We start from the raw sequence: 18,171 nt of genomic DNA, 5'->3' as shown, positions 1-18,171 counted from the left end.
GTAGATCTGTAGTGAGGGAGGACAGTGGAGTGTGTATGGTCAGCCCCTGTACACTCCTCCTCACCACTGATGTAATGTAGATCTATAGTGAGGGAGGACAGCGGAGTGTGTATGGTCAGCCCCTGTACACTCCTCCATCCTCCTCACCACTGATGTAATGTAGATCTGTAGTGAGGGAGGACAGTGGAGTGTGCATGGTCAGCCCCTGTACACTCCTCCATCCTCCTCACCACTGATGTGATGCAGATCTATAGTGAGGGAGGAGAGTGGAGTGTGTATGGTCAGCCCCTGTACACTCCTCCATCCTCTTCACCACTGATGTAATGTAGATCTATAGTGAGGGAGGACAGTGGAGTGTGTATGGTCAGCCCCTGTACACTCCTCCATCCTCCTCACCACTGATGTGATGTAGATCTGTAGTGAGGGAAGACAGTTGAGTGTGTATGGTCAGCCCCTGTACTCTCCTCCATCCTCCTCACCACTGATGTAATGTAGATCTATAGTGAGGGAGGACAGTGGAGAGTGTATGGTCAGCCCCTGTACACTCCTCCATCCTCCTCACCACTGATGTAATGTAGATCTGTAGTGAGGGAGGACAGTGGAGTGTGTATGGTCAGCCCCTGTACTCTCCTCCATCCTCCTCACCACTGATGTAATGTAGATCTGTAGTGGAGGACAGTGGAGTGTGTATGGTCAGCCCCTGTACACTCCTCCATCCTCCTCACCACTGATGTGATGCAGATCTATAGTGAGGGAGGACAGTGGAGTGTGTATGGTCAGCCCCTGTACACTCCTCCATCCTCCTCACCACTGATGTAATGTAGATCTGTAGTGAAGGAGGACAGTAGAGTGTGTATGGTCAGCCCCTGTACTCTCCTCCATCCTCCTCACCACTGATGTGATGCAGATCTTTAGTGAGGGAGGACAGTGGAGTGTGTATGGTCAGTCTCTGTACTCTCCTCCATCCTCCTCACCACTGATGTAATGTAGATCTGTAGTGGAGGACAGTGGAGTGTGTATGGTCAGCCCCTGTACACTCCTCCATCCTCCTCACCACTGATGTGATGCAGATATGTAGTGAGGGAGGACAGTGGAGTGTGTATGGTCAGCCTCTGTACACTCCTCCATCCTCCTCACCACTGATGTAATGTAGATCTGTAGTGAGGGAGGACAGTGGAGTGTGTATGGTCAGCCCCTGTACACTCCTCCATCCTCCTCACCACTGATGTAATGTAGATCTATAGTGAGGGAGGACAGTGGAGTGTGTATGGTCAGCCCCTGTACACTCTTCCATCCTCACCACTGATGTAATGTAGATCTATAGTGAGGGAGGACAGTGGAGTGTGTATGGTCAGCCTCTGTACTCTCCTCCATCCTCCTCACCACTGATGTAATGTAGATCTATAGTGAGGGAGGGCAGTGGAGTGTGTATGGTCAGCCCCTGTACACTCCTCCATCCTCCTCACCACTGATGTAATGTAGATCTGTAGTGAGGGAGGACAGTGGAGTGTGTATGGTCAGCCCCTGTACTCTCCTCCATCCTCCTCACCACTGATGTGATGCAGATATGTAGTGAGGGAGGACAGTGGAGTGTGTATGGTCAGCCTCTGTACACTCCTCCATCCTCCTCACCACTGATGTAATGTAGATCTGTAGTGAGGGAGGACAGTGGAGTGTGTATGGTCAGCCCCTGTACACTCCTCCATCCTCCTCACCACTGATGTAATGTAGATCTATAGTGAGGGAGGACAGTGGAGTGTGTATGGTCAGCCCCTGTACACTCTTCCATCCTCACCACTGATGTAATGTAGATCTATAGTGAGGGAGGACAGTGGAGTGTGTATGGTCAGCCTCTGTACTCTCCTCCATCCTCCTCACCACTGATGTAATGTAGATCTATAGTGAGGGAGGGCAGTGGAGTGTGTATGGTCAGCCCCTGTACACTCCTCCATCCTCCTCACCACTGATGTAATGTAGATCTGTAGTGAGGGAGGACAGTGGAGTGTGTATGGTCAGCCCCTGTACTCTCCTCCATCCTCCTCACCACTGATGTGATGCAGATCTGTAGTGAGGGAGGACAGTGGAGTGTGTATGGTCAGCCCCTGTACACTCCTCCATCCTCCTCACCACTGATGTAATGTAGATCTGTAGTGAGGGAGGACAGTGGAGTGTGTATGGTCAGCCCCTGTTCTTTGCTCCAATCTCATGTCTGCCCACGGTGGACCTGCTGCAGACACGCTCACACTCACAGGAACAGCTCTGCTGTACACGCAGCACAGACCACAGTAGATGCTAGAATGTACCGGCTCCTTCCAGGTATGACGAAATTTGTCACGTGATAGGAGGCGTGTTCAAAATGAAGCCTGATATTTTCCAGACGGACTAAACTCCAGATGGGCATGGAGTTGTTTATAATAGAAGCGGGGGTCTGGGGGTACGAGCCCCAGGAGAGGGTGGATGCAGGGGGGGCGACGTGTCCCCTTTCATGATTATAGTGAACAGGGGGAAGCATCGCCACGCCCACCAACGAAGCTGGTCACGCCCACTAGCCTGGAAGGAGCATGTACATTCTAGCCTCAACCCAGCACACAGGAAGGATGGGAGGTGACAGTTGTGCTTTCTACTTCCGGGTGAGCTTTCACTTTCTCTTCTTTTTTTTTCTCAGTGCAGCAATCACTTCCGGAGGTCAGGCCCCCTCGGAGGACGGTGTGCTTGTGTAGCGTCAGACATTTTCTGACTGCTGGAGGTTGTTGTGTACTGAAGCTGGCAGAAGTGCCCGGAGGGTAAGCGCTGGCCCGAGTGCCTCCAATCTGTATACGTGTCGTGCTCACTTAGTCGATGGCAGCGGTGCCCGATCCAGGCGCTGAGTTTTCTGCTCCTCCCACGACATGACTTTCGTACACTCATTACCGGGGGCTATCAGTGCGGCCCGGTGCTGTGCTGCCCACGGACATACACTGGTGCGGGCACACGGTTGGTGTCCGTGTGCGGCGCCCGCAGAGCCGTTGCTGGGGTTTGTGGTCGGCGGCTCGTTCGCAGCCCTCTCCTCCTGGCGGTCTGCCCCGAATAAGTGCAACTAGTACCCGTCAGCTGCTGAGCAATTCACAGAGGAGACGCAAAAAGTCGCGTAGTTTGTGGAGGAGTGATGTCACTGTGACGTCACCGGCGTGGTCAGGCAGTACAGACGATCTGCCCACTCACAATGGCAGCAGAGTGGGATTAGTAAGTGATGGCAGCATAGTGATTGGACCTGGACAGAGTCCACTGTCCTCTGCTGCCCATCCATCCAGCTGGTCCTCGCCCCCTGCCCTTGTAGAAATAGCCACTTTTCCAGGCTGGAGACTTATTGCATGTTCACTTCTGAACTCCTATCGTGATCCAGACATTTAGGCCCTGAACAGGTTTTTCTCGAGGTGAGGCTTTGGCGCTTTTCTGCGACTTCCGACCAATTGTGCCAACTTTTTGATCAGGGGGTGGGGTTCAGATGGTGCGTGGACACGTGCCCTAACAAATATGATTGACGCCACAAAAGTACATCTGCCCCTGAGTGGATCACATTTCTGGCTGACATGACATCTGAAAGATGCGCCAGATTCGTGAATTTGGCGCTTCTTAAGCCTGCTTTACACCTTACGATCCAGCATATGATATCGTATGCGATCGTAAAAACCCCCATCGTATGTGCGGCACGTTCAATTTATTGAATGTGCCGCACATACGAGTAACCCCCCCCCGTCACACGTACTTACCCGTCCATATGACCTCGCTGTGGGCGGTGAACGTCCACTTCCTGGAGTGGGAGGGACGTTCGGCGTCACAGCGACGTCACACGGCAGCCGGCCAATAGAAGCGGAGGGGCGGAGATGAGCGGGACGTAAACATCTTGCCCACCTCCTTCCTTCCGCATTGTGGGCCGGGAGCCGCGGGACGCAGGTGAGATCTGTTCATCGTTCCCGGGGTGTCACACACTGCGATGTGTGCTACCCCGGGTACGATGAACAACCTGACGTGCAATTCATGAGGAATGAACGACGTTCGTGCAATGAACGTTTTACCGTTCAATCGCAATCGCACGTAGCTGTTACACACTGCAATGTACCTAACGATGCCGGATGTGCGTCACTTACGACGTGACCCCGCCGACACATTGTAAGATATATTGTAGTGTGTAACGCGGGCTTTACTGTAGCGTGCACTTCAAGACTGGCATATTAAACACCAGTCTCGCTGAAGCACACCGTTTATGGCAACTTAAAGATGGGAATATCCCTTTAAAATCTTATCTCAATATGAAGTAGGTGTAAAAATAATATTGGCTCCAATTAGTAATGTAGTAGAGTTCTCCTCATATAGCCATGCCTCTTACCTCATGTGCAGGGCATTGCATCTTAGGTATCCATGGTTATGACTGTTAGTTGCTTGTGGTCTTAACTGTGTATACCTATGCTGCAATGCAGTAATAGCAAAATACCAAAACAGGTCCAAAAGTAATCTCAGTAGCATATAGCTGGATCAGATTATAGACATAATTGATGCATAGAGACCTAAAATATAACTTTTAATCATTCATAAAAAGTGAAACCAGTGTTCACTGATTATAAAACGTGAGAGGAAAAAAAGAAACAATATATATATATATATATATATATATATATATATATATATATATATATATATATATATATATATATATATATATATAGACTTGGTTATCAAGTTCAATTAAACCAATACCCCTTAGAGGGCACATAAACTATCCATCAATATAATATACCCACCCAAATTGAGTACATTTGGCTGGGTATATTGTATTGATGGATATTTTATGTGCCTTCTAAGGGGTATTTGTTTATATTTTGTTTCTTTTTTCTCTCGTTTTTTAATCAGTGAACACTGGTTTTCACCGCACGAGCAGGTGCGGTGTTTGCGCATGCGCAAGATTATGGACGGCAATGTGCAATGCGTCCCCTGTGTCATCCTCGTATCTGACAATAATCTCGCGCATGCGCAAACACTGCATCAGCTCGCGTGAGCCAAGGGAATAACTGCACTGACGCAAGATTTGGCTGAGCATTGGGCATGATAACAACAGCGGCGTCATTATGTCAATCATGAAAGTAGGTTGGTGAAGAAGGCCACAAGGAGGCACAGGAGACAAAAATGAGCACGCCCATCTGAGCCCCACAGGTCATTAGCATACCTAACGGTCAGTTTTTATAAAGTTGTATTTGGGGTCTGTAAGTGGAGTCAGGGCATAAGTTGCACCTTCATAGAATGCAGCCCAGGAGCTGCAGAAGGTGACACTTTTGGTTTCATAGTGAAAAAACTGGTGACAGGTTCCCTTTAAGATGAGACAACCATTTTTTCTCTTCTGGCGGTCAGTTTCTGACCTGCTCCACTTTGATTTGGCGATAAATCAGCTTAGAAGATGGCTCAGGAGAAGAGAGATCAGGGTTTCAGTCCCTGCAATCAGTTGCCTCGCGTGTTTGGAGTTGGCTTTGTTTTGTGATACTGTAGACGCTAAAGACTCCAATATCTTTCATGAAAAATACCTATACCAAAATACTTTTTAGCCTTAAATACATGCATGTAGGTAAGTAATACCCTGATGGTGTGCATGTCCTTTAAGGCTACGTTCACATAATGTTTTATCCGCTCGTCGGTGGTTTTGTCAGGGATTATGTTGCAAAATCTGGCCTTTAAGGCAATGTGCGCACGTTGCGTCAATTCATGCAGTTACGCTGCGCTCATGCGTCCTGCGTCCCCTGCACAGTCTATGGAGATTGTGCAGGGGCCGTGCGCACGTGGCGTTTAAGAGCGCAGCGCTTCGGCTACTGCCGAAGCGCTGCGCAAAAAGAAGTGACATGTCACTTCTTCCGTGCGCTTTGCCGGCAGCTCCTGCTCTGTCTATGGCAGGAGCTGCAGGCAGAGCGCACGTTCTCGCCGGCACCATGCGCTTCAGAACGGAGCTTTTCAGCTGCGCTCTGAAGCGCACCTTTTACGGTGCTCGGCTAGTACGCAACGTGCGCACATACCCTTATGATGCAGGCAGTCACTGGGTGCTTGGTCAGATACCATTTTCTGTAGAATATACCAATTTGAGGAAGGCTCGAAGATGCAGTCTACTAAATTTTGCTGCATGTGTGATATAGGCAGATACCACAATTAATCGCAACTGATCGCAAATTAACACTACATATAAAGTGAAATCTGCCAGAATGTGACCTGCATGTATAGAGAGACTCTGTTCTGAATCACAGGGGGTCTTGAGCTACCGGATGCTCCTTTTTCCATAGAGTATATGGACAGCTGCTTTCTTCATGGATATTACCCCTTTATGTCATCCTAGCAACGTGCAGTAATTGGTCCCCCTCAGTTTTTACTCCTAATCTTTTACGTTTGTGCAGTTTTCGAGGTTGCTTTTTCCTAAGCTGCCTCAGCCTGTCCGGTCACACCTTACTGAGCAGATGTAGCCAGCCTCTCCCAGCTGTAAACCTGGGAGGGATGTCGGGTGCAGCACGGAGGAGCTCCCAAACCACGGGGGAATGTCTGCTTTTGTGAAAAAGATGCAGGTTTACTAATTCTTACTAAAACATACGAGGCCCAGATAAAAATTGATAAATATTTCTTCTAATGATTGGTGTTTTATAAACAGTCTGTTTCACATTATTGAAGCCATGTAATATTTGGAATCTAGTTTTAGGACTTGTTACATGTTTTCTGTATCTTATGCCTCTGTATTTACAGCACACTGAACCCCTCAGAGAAAAGGTGGCATCATCTATTCTCAATAAATCCCAGCATGCATTGGAGAGCTGCCACAAAGATTTTTATTTTTTAAATATTTAAGAAACGTATTATTGCTTGTCCACTAGAGAGAGCAAATTTGGACAACGGAGTGGTGCAAAATTCCACACCTACTGTATACTGGCTGCTCTAAACTGCCAGATCACATATGGCCAGACTCTTGTAATGTTAGAGCCATTATATCGTACTTCTCAAAAAAACACATTGGACGAAGTAATCTTAAAGCGTGTATAAATATATAGATATACACACCCACGTTATTGAAAATTGTTAAAACAAACTTTCCCGTTTAGGTACGAGATGAGGAAAAACGCGTGGTTACCGTATTTTTCGAACTATAAGGCTATGTGCGCACGTTGCGTACAAGCCCTGCAGAAATTTATGCAGCGATCTGAAGAGCACATGTGCGCTTTAGATCGCTGCAGAAATGTCCGTAGTGAGCGCCGATTCCATGCGCTCTGCCTGCAGCTCCTGCCATAGACAGAGCAGGAGCTGCCGGCAAATCGCAGGAAAGAAGTGACATGTCACTTCTTTTTGCGCAGCGCTTCGGCAGTAGCCGAAGCGCTGCGCTCTTAGACGCCACGTGCGCACGGCCCCTGCACAATCTCCATAGACTGTGCAGGGGCCGCAGGACGCATGCAGTTACGCTGCGCTACAAAGCGCAGCGTAACTGCATGTTTTTACGCAACGTGCGCACATAGCCTAAGACGCACCGGACTATGAGACACACCCTGGTTTTAGAGGAGGAAAATGGGAAAATAAAACTTTAAGCAAAAAATGTGGTCATGACACACTGATATGGGGCAAGGATCTGCTGCTGACACTGTTATGGGGGTAATGTCCCCAAATTCTCTACTAAGGTACCCCATCCTGGTAATGATCCTGCTGCCTTTTATATGATCCTGCTCATATACCCCCATCCTGCTCATATACCCCCATCCTGCTCATATACCCCCATCCTGCTCATATACCCCCATCCTGCTCATATACCCCCATCCTGCTCATATACCCCCATCCTGCTCATATACCCCCATCCTGCTCATATACCCCCATCCTGCTCATATACCCCCATCCTGCTCATATACCCCCATCCTGCTCATATACCCCCATCCTGCTCATATACCCCCATCCTGCTCATATACCCCCATCCTGCTCATATACCCCCATCCTGCTCATATACCCCCATCCTGCTCATATACCCCCATCCTGCTCATATACCCCCATCCTGCTCATATACCCCCATCCTGCTCATATACCCCCATCCTGCTCATATACCCCCATCCTGCTCATATACCCCCATCCTGCTCATATACCCCCATCCTGCTCATATACCCCCATCCTGCTCATATACCCCCATCCTGCTCATATACCCCCATCCTGCTCATATACCCCCATCCTGCTCATATACCCCCATCCTGCTCATATACCCCCATCCTGCTCATATACCCCCATCCTGCTCATATACCCCCATCCTGCTCATATACCCCCATTCTGCTCATATACCCCCATTCTGCTCATATACCCCCATCCTGCTCATATACCCCCATCCTGCTCATATACCCCCATCCTGCTCATATACCCCCATTCTGCTCATATACCCCCATTCTGCTCATATACCCCCATTCTGCTCATATACCCCCATTCTGCTCATATACCCCCATTCTGCTCATATACCCCCATCCTGCTCATATACCCCCATCCTGCTCATATACCCCCATCCTGCTCATATACCCCCATCCTGCCTGCTCATATACTCCCATCCTGCCTGCTCATATACTCCCATCCTGCTATATGCCCCCATCCTGTTCATATACCCCCCATCCATCCTGCTCATATACTCCCATTCTGCTCATATACCCCCATTCTGCTCATATACCCCCATTCTGCTCATATACCCCCATTCTGCTCATATACCCCCATTCTGCTCATATACCCCCATTCTGCTCATATACCCCCATTCTGCTCATATACCCCCATCCTGCTCATATACCCCCATCCTGCTCATATACCCCCATCCTGCTCATATACCCCCATCCTGCTCATATACCCCCATCCTGCTCATATACCCCCATCCTGCTCATATACCCCCATTCTGCTCATATACCCCCATTCTGCTCATATACCCCCATTCTGCTCATATACCCCCATTCTGCTCATATACCCCCATTCTGCTCATATACCCCCATTCTGCTCATATACCCCCATTCTGCTCATATACCCCCATTCTGCTCATATACCCCCATTCTGCTCATATACCCCCATTCTGCTCATATACCCCCATTCTGCTCATATACCCCCATTCTGCTCATATACCCCCATTCTGCTCATATACCCCCATCCTGCTCATATACCCCCATCCTGCTCATATACCCCCATTCTGCTCATATACCCCCATTCTGCTCATATACCCCCATTCTGCTCATATACCCCCATTCTGCTCATATACCCCCATCCTGCTCATATACCCCCATCCTGCTCATATACCCCCATCCTGCTCATATACCCCCATCCTGCCTGCTCATATACTCCCATCCTGCCTGCTCATATACTCCCATCCTGCTATATGCCCCCATCCTGTTCATATACCCCCCATCCATCCTGCTCATATACTCCCATCCTTTTCATATACCCCCCCCATCCATCCTGCTCATATACCCCCATTCTGCTATATGCACAGACAGGAAGACATCGTGTGCTGCAGGGGGACAGCTCCACACACGGGGACGGGTGAGTGTACTGATTCACTGCACCCCGCGCTGATGATGATGATGATGCCGCCGCCGCGCGGGTGGCAGTGAATACAGCCACACATGATCACTCCAGGCTGTAATTGCCAGGGGTGATCATGCGGCCGGCTCTTTGCTATGCGCGCGTCCCCGCTCGTCCTCCCGCCCACCTGTCAGCGCCGGCTTCTGCACTGAGAAATGGGCGGGAGGATAGGCGTGCATATGTAATGAGCGGGCCCACGTGGTCACGAGCAGGCGCTGCTACAGCCTGCTCGTGCCCCCGATGACCCGCAGCACCTTCATTCCCGGCCGCAACCCTATAGTCAGACCATAAGACGCACCCCCAACTTTCCCCCAACATTTGGGGGAAAAAAAAGTGCGTCTTATGGTCCGAAAAATACGGTAATTTATTACTGTCCTATTAAACAGCAAATCTGAAAAATCTTTTTTTTTTTTTTTTTTTTCTCACGTCCCAACAGGAGCCTGAATTTGACTAAATATAGAATACTGTTATTAATCAGCCATGTAATGGCAAGATCCTGGTTATTGTAAATTTCAGATAATGGAATAGGATATAGCTAATTCTCCAGAGTTAATCTTCTAAGGGAGGACATTGCTGTGTCTAAAGGGTTACTTATTTAACGAGGACATAGCTGCTTGAAAGGTTTAAGTTTCTCACTAGATGCAGACAGCATCCAACAGCTACAATACAGTTTAGACTGACTTGATTTACTTTTATTGCTGCTTCTCCTGCCCTCCTCCTCCTTTGTGCTTCATCATTTACAGAAATCCATTACACATTCAACACTACAACTACATGCAGCACCGATATTCCCATATGTGTAGATGCTGCATAGTCTCTCTTCTACACAGTGGTAATTCCCAGCTCAACAGGAAGTTTCACAGAGATGGGAAATACTAAGAAAGCAGAGAACCCAACTTCAACAACTTAAGGCAGCTTTCACACTACGTTTTTTTAACATGCGTCATGAACGTTTTTTTTAACGCAAAAACGGATCCAGTGCAAATGCGTTTTCATTTCAATGCATTTGCAATGGACTTGCGTCAATATGCGTTTGCGTGCGTTATAGTGAGGATCCAGCGACTTGTAGTTTTTTTTACTTTTTTCAAAAACGCTACTTGTAGCGTTTTTGAGCTGCGTCCAAATACTGCGAATTGCTGGATCCTGACTAAACAGCATGCAAACGCATGTGAACGCTGGCCTGCTGATAGACAGGAGCCTGCTTGCTCTACTGAGTATGTCCAGAAACTAGCCTGGTGTGATCAGAGTCTCTCTCTCCCTCCCTCTCTCTCCACTCTCCCCCGACTGAGAGCGGAGGACGCTCGTAACCAAGGTAAACATCGGGTAACCGCGGGCTTAGTTACCCGATGTTTATCTTGGTTACGTGTGCAGGGAGCAGGCTCCTAGCACCTGCGGATGCTCGTAACCAACGTAAATATCGGGTATCCAAGCAAGTTACCCGCTGTTTACCTTGGTTACGAGCCTCCGCAGCTGTCAGAAGCCGGCTCTCAGTATATCACGTTCAGTTCCACTGACTCCCGATCACATGACTCCAATGCCCGCCCATAAACTTGCAGAGTGAATATTTTGCGTTTCTTAAAAAATACTTCTTTTCAGAAATGTTTTTTTTTTCTGCTTCATAAAGTTTCACAGGCAGTGATAGGTCCTCTTTATGGTTTCTTTATTAGTATATTGTAGGTATCTTCAAATTCACAAATCATTAGCAGCCACAGAATATAATTTTTTTTTGTGGACGATGCTAATGCGTTTCAAGATATAATGGCATTAACACATCAATTTGAAGACTCTGCCTATTGGAAAATAAAACTACATAACAGTGGGAAAAAGTATTTCTAAAGACCTTTTCAGATGCTAATTAGGCCTCTGACTAGTCGCAGGGGTGTTAGCTCCCTGACTTGTATATGCACTAAGCATGTTTTCATGCACCTGTAGGCATGATGACATGCTTTACAACAGCCAGCATCATTGGCAGCACAAAACAAAGACACGTGTGCACGGCTTTGTACTACTCAGCATTGATCTTCTCTAACACAGAGTGTATGCATCTCGACTTCAGAGATGCTCACTGCGCATGATCGGAAGTTCTCCGCACTTATGGTCTCACGCACTACTCTGAAGTCGGGTGTATATGTGTTGGGAGGTGTAGCACACAGGAGCGTAAGTGTGGGCAACTTCTGATCATGTGCAGTGAGCCTCTTTAAAGCCAGGACACATACACCCGGCATCAGAAAAGCTCAATGCTGAGGGGTGCAAAGCCATGTGCACGCTAGACTTTGTATTATGCTGCCCCCTGGCTGTTGTAAAGCATGTTTGTGCCAGCTAGTCAGGGAACCAATGCCCTTGCGACTAGTTACAGGCCTAATTAGCATCTCATAAACTGTCTTTAGAAATATTTTTTTCTAAAGATCTGTTTATGTATGCTACTAGATGAAGGGACGGTTAAGCAAGGAATAGAAGAGCATCATACCTGCAGTGAAGCATGTTGGAAGCAGCATTATGCTTTGAGGCTATTATTCAGCAGCTAGTTCCAGGGCTTTAGATCCGTGTGGGGAGGGGGGAATTATGAACAGTCCAATTATCAGTCAATTTTGCATCAAAACCTTCAGGTCTCTGCTAAACAGTTAAAAAGGAATTGGAATTTCATCTTTCCGCAATGGGAAATCTGTGAGCTGACCCGAAGATGGCTGTATACTGGAGAGTCCCTTGCAATCTGACAGACTTGGAGCACTACTGTAAGGGAGAGTAGGCAAAAATTGGCGTTTCTAGATGTGCCATGCAGATAGTCTCCTACCCCAAAAGTCTGACTGCTGTCATAAATTTAAAGGATACTTCAATAAAGTCTAAAGGGGGCTTTACACGCTACGATATCGTTAATGTTTTATCGTAGGGGTCACGTCGATAGTGACGCACATCCGGCATCATTAACAGTATCACAGCGTGTAACACTTACCAGCGACCTTAAACGTCCTCCAAAGTGGTGAAAATCGTTCACCATGGAGAGGTCGTCCTAAAACCAAAAATTGTTACTGGTTGTTTATAGATGTTGCTCCTCGTTCCTGTGGCAGCACACATCGCTATGTGTGACACCGCAGAAGCGAGGAACCTCGCCTTACCTGCGTCCCGCCCGCAATGAGGAAGGAAGGAGGTGGGCGCTCCTCTCCGTCCCTCCGCTTTGATTAACCGGCCGTTTAGTGACTTCGCCGTGACGCCAAATGCACCTCCCCCTTGAGGAAGGGATTGTTAGGCAGTCACAGCGACGCCGCCGACCAGCTAAGTGCGTGTGGCGCTGCCGTAACGATAATGTTCGCTGCGGCAGCGATCACACGATATCGCATGCACGACGGGAGCGGGTGCTTTTGCGTACGATATCGCTAGCAATTGCTAGAAATATCGTAGCGTGTAAAGCCCGCTTTAGTTTAAGGCTGTGCATATTTAGGCAACCACATTACTTTTTCTCTTTTCCACCCAATGGAATTGTACAGATATGGGCGACATTAAAGTAGAAAAAGTTCTGAAATCCTTCTGATTCGTATGATTTTTTTTTTTTTTTTTGTCAGAAATGTGGCAATTTAATGGGGGTGTGAAGACTTTATATCCAATGTATATACTAAAACATGTTCACTTAGTTTAAGTAATAATCTAGTATCTAACTCCCAGGTTTGTGTCTGCTCACTCTTGCTTACATGCTTGTGCTCGCTCTCTTATTTCAGGTCCTAACAAGCTAACCTTATACTGTTCACAAAAGATATATATGCTCTGGTGAAAAAAAGATAATGCAAGATGCATTGCTGTGTAGATTTCCATTTATAAGTTATCTGTGGTGTATTGAAGAGAACTTGTCAGGTCCCCCGTGTCCCCAGAACAATCAATTGTTTTCTTGTGTTGGGGTATTGTATCAGCACTGCTCGTTTCTCGATCGAGCACCGGGATCCTCAGTATTCGCGAAGCTCGGCCAATTATCGCGGGTGCTCGGATATTTTGTCCATGAAACAATGAGCACAACGCACAGGCTTGCTTAGCTGTATGATGTGTGCAGGCACCCCAGGGAGAGCTGTTCACAGTCTCTGGCTCTCGCGGGGGATAAAACGACGTTCTCAGACAGTGTGACGAAAAGAAAAAAATCCCCGCCCTCCATCCGGAAAGGCTCTGTTCATGTCTCGCTGTGTGTGGGCGAAGACCCTAACAGGTCAAGCCAATGACTTTCCATAATACTTGTTACTCGCGTTGAGCTCGTCTGAGCGTCTGACCATCTCGATTCTAGTAACAAGCACTTCAGTACTCGCCCATCACTAGTGTCTACCCATCTAAATTCCCTGACTAACAGTCACTTTGGTAGATTGGACACACAAACAGATCTTTAGAAAAAGTATTTCTAAAGTCCATTTATTATATGCAAATGAACCCTATGACTACTCAATGGGGCGTTAGCTTCCCCAGACTAGTCAGCCAACTTAGCATTTTATCACGCTCCTGTAGACGTAATAACATGATTTACAATCGCCATCATTGCCACTGCCCTACAAATCTTGTGCATGCACGCAGCTTTGTTCACTTGTATCACGGGTTTACACGTTCCAGCTTCAAACAGGCAAACTGCCCATGACCAAATGTACAGAAGACAACTGTTCTTTGGCTCTTCTGTGTATGTGATCCGTCTTCTGACATGTGCAGTGTGCCTCTCTGAAGCTGGCACGCGTACACCTGGTTTTAGAGACTCATTGATGTGAGTGATCAGCTGCACGCATGCACAAGATTGAAGGATACTGACGCCTGCTCTTGTAATCATATCACACCAATAGGGACATAACATGCTAAGTGGACCAACTAACACCCCATCGACTAGTCAAAGGGGTAATTTATACACCTTTTTCTAAGGATCTGTTTATGTCCAATGTAATCAAAGGACTGTTAGGCATGGAATTTAGGGGGGGTTATTTATTTTTATTTTTTTTTTTAATTTTATTTATTGCATTTCTTTGTAGAGCTATAGTAGACTCACAAGGAACAGATTCCTGCCTTCACTATCCTTGTCCATTGGGTCCTGACTTTTGGGCGATGGTTTGGACCAGGCAGGGTGCGTTTGGGGCTACCTTATTAGCCCCCCTGGATCTGGAGACCTCAATCTGGTCTTGGCCGCTCTTCAGTCCTCTACTTTTGGGTCAATCAGAAAGATCTCTCCATTCCAACTTTCCGCCAGGGTGGTTTTTTTTTCCTCTTAGCAAGCACTTTCATTAGGCGGGACTCTGAATTGTGGTTCTCGCCTGTCTTTCTCCTTTACTGTGACAGTGGTCTTGTGTTCGTAACCATAATTTCTCCCTAGATATTCCCCACGTTCCACATTAATGAGAAGATTGCTGTCCTTTCTTTAGACTCTACTCCTCATCTCCCTGAGAAAGTCTTAGGCTATGTCCGCACGTTGCTTTTTACCTGCTTTTTACCTGCTTTTTTGCTGCTTTTTCAACTGCAGCGTTTAATGCCAAAATGGTTGTGTTTTGCTTTTCAAGCAAAGTCTATGGGAATTTGGGTTTCTTGTCCGCACTATGCAGTTCAAACTGCTGCCTTTTTGTTGCAGAACTTTGGTCAAAAACTCAGCTTTGCAGTGCAAAACCCAAATGGCAAAAACAATTCACATGTCAATTGTTTTTGCCATTTGGGTTTTGCACTGCAAAGCTGAGTTTTTGACCAAACTTCTGCAACAAAAAGGCTGCAGTTTGAACTGCATAGTGCGGACAAGAAACCCAAATTCCCATAGACTTTGCTTGAATAGCAGAACACAACCATTTTGGCATTAAACGCTGCAGTTGAAAAAGCAGCAAAAAAGCAGGTAAAAAGCAGGTAAAAAGCAACGTGCGGACATAGCCTTACACAATCTGACGTATTCAGAGCTGTGCTCTACCTTTCTCTCGCAGCTCTTTTTGGATGCCTTAGTGGTCATCCTGGTATGCTCTTGCAGAGGTTGGACCGCCTATGAGGTTACCATTGTTTACTGGTTTAGATTTGCCAATGTAGAAGATCAGCTTGTTTTACGCTGTGCGTACCAGGCACAGTAAACTCTTTCCTGGGTCATACACCTCCAGGCGTCTATTGTTGTATTCCATGGGGCCGCTACATAGTTCAGTCCACATCTATGCATAAAAAGTCTCTCGTAGCCTTCATTGGGGGGCACCGCACCTTCCCTTGGGACTATTGGGTTTCTCCTTTTGCTGGTTTTGCTCTAACTGAATAGCTGAGTGTCAGGCGGTAAGGTGTAGACTGTTGGTGAGGAGCGAACTTTTTTCAAAGATGTTTTCTTAGTGTCAGCCTCCTTGTAGCTGCATGTAACCCATGGTTCCTTTGTCCCCCAATGAAGGCTACAGGAAAGACATTTTACGGCCACCAAAAATCTCATTTTGACCAATTTTTATTTATTTTTAGGAAAGTCCAAACTAGAAAAAAAGACCATTTTGCAATTTATTCTTCTTTTACATACTGTTTAAGTAACATTATATTTTGATAGATGGTACGTTTTCAGACCTTACGATATCTATATATATATATATATATATATATATATATATATATATATATATATATATATATATATATATATATATATATATATATATATATATTTTCATCTTTTACTTTTGTATGGTGAAAAGGGGAGCAAGTTAAAACTAAATATTTTTCAAACTTTTTTTTTTTCCATTTATGTTTGATCATTTGATATTTATACTAATATATTGCAATACAAAAATATTGCAGCATATATTTTAATTGTTGCTTACCAATGCTCAGCCTCTGGTTGAGCTTCCCATGTGAATTATGATCACAGCCATGGAAGTTTCAGCTGACCCCAGGCTGCCATTTAAATACCGCTCAGTGATTGATGGCAGCATCTTAATGGTTAACAGCTGCAATCGAATTTCCCTCCAGCCTTTGCGGTTATAGAAAGATGCTAGCTGTGTAACACAGCCCACATCTGTCCAGTATAGCTGGAGTATATTCCATACAACCGCAGCGACCTGTAATGAAAATGTATGACACAGGTTGCGAAAGAACAGACAAATGGAGTAAATTATCTGTTCAATCGGATGTTAAAATGGATTTGAGGTGCACCATTGACCATTATAGGGTCTGGTTTTTATAAGGGGGGCGGAAGTCCAGCATGCAAAACTCTTCTTCTATTCTATAAAATGGATCAGACATCTAGCCTACTTAAATTGACGTGTGGATTTTAAAATTAGAAGCTTGTCAATTCTTTGGTTGAATCCATAGTGGATGGAATACATGCAACATTTGGTGTGGAACTATCCACAGCAAATCTGCAGTGTGTGAACATAACCTTATTTACTGTTCCTTTGTTATGACCGGTGCCTAGTTGTAAGTAAAAAAAAAAACTGCAGTGATTGCACTCAGGGGAAAACAAGACTCCCTTGGTGTTACAAATTAGATTGTCAGGGCCTTAATAACAGGTCCATTACTTAAGTGCATACAGTATCCAAGCAAACTTACCCTTCCATTTACACTTATGTGGGAACATCACTACATTAGTGTTGTAATACTACCAGTGGGGTTCGAATACTCCAGCAATTACATTACAGGGGGATTCCCATGTCATAAAATGATGGCCTAGGATAGGGCTTGCCCTCACTTTATGAAAAGTTGGGGTCAGACCATCCAGGTCCTAAAAGTAAAGGTGCCTCATTGCTGACTACAGTCTAAATTGGGGTAGCTGCTGAGCCCAGTGATTGGCTACAGTGCTGTAAAATAAAAAAAATCTCTATTTTTATATAGCGCTAACATATTCCGCAGCGCTTTACATACATCATGTGCTATTGTTTTGTGGTCACTGCTATAACAAAAAAATTATTCAAAAAATATTTTTAAATTCATCTAATTGTTGGTACGTACATATACACTAGTGTTTGTCATTGTCTGTTGGAAAGTCAACTAATTTCCCCCTTTCATGGGCTGATCCTGTACATTAAATACAGTAATTGCCTATAGGCTATATATGTGCTAAATACAAGTTATAGATTAGAGAACCTGTCAGCAGCATTTTACTGAGTAAAGCACAGACAGGGCTATATTGGCGCTGTCATACTGCTTAAAATGATACCTGAAGTGATGGAATCTGTGTATTTTCCTCACTCCGAGTTTGAAATTTTCTTCTATTCATATCTTCGTGCATCTTGGCTGGCATGAGTTGGGGGGACTGGTGGAAGGGTCTTCAGCTCTGTTCCGACCCCTCCACTTCCTCTGTGTGTCCTTTCTTCTTCCTTATGTAAATTTTTGCACTGGCGTCATCCTAGCTGCGGGCAGCACGTGCGCAGATTGATCTCATAGTGGACTTCAGTAAAATGGCGCCGATGGCATTAAGCAATCTGTATCTGTGTATGCGCAGCCGCCTCCATCATTTTCTTGAAGACCGCCAGAGATCAATCTGTGCAAGCACCACCCACAACGGTGTTATCGTGAAATTTAAATAAGACACCCAGAGGCAGCAGAGAGGCCCGACTAGAGCTGAAGACCCCTTCACCAGTCCTGCCCAATGCATGAAAATATAGATAGAAGGAAACTTCAAATGCAGATTAAAGAAAATACACAAAATGG

The 18,171-nt window shown here is 46.1% G+C and overlaps 1 protein-coding gene across 3 annotated transcripts in view; it reads left to right on the top strand.

The window, feature by feature from the left end:
* The first annotated feature begins 2,689 nt into the window (after positions 1 to 2,689).
* The window catches only part of TASOR2 (transcription activation suppressor family member 2), a 135,026-nt gene continuing 119,544 nt past the window's right edge, over positions 2,690 to 18,171 (top strand). For all 3 annotated transcript variants that reach the window (XM_075345339.1, XM_075345340.1, XM_075345338.1), the window contains exon 1: positions 2,690 to 2,783. The gene's annotated coding sequence lies outside the window, so the exon portion shown is untranslated. The remainder of the gene's footprint in view (positions 2,784 to 18,171) is intronic.

The sequence above is a fragment of the Anomaloglossus baeobatrachus genome, chromosome 4 (assembly GCF_048569485.1).
Source record: "Anomaloglossus baeobatrachus isolate aAnoBae1 chromosome 4, aAnoBae1.hap1, whole genome shotgun sequence".
Classification (NCBI taxonomy): domain Eukaryota; kingdom Metazoa; phylum Chordata; class Amphibia; order Anura; family Aromobatidae; genus Anomaloglossus; species Anomaloglossus baeobatrachus.
The sequence above is the reverse complement of the archived record's forward strand: the minus strand, read 5'-3'. Positions and strand labels throughout refer to the sequence as shown.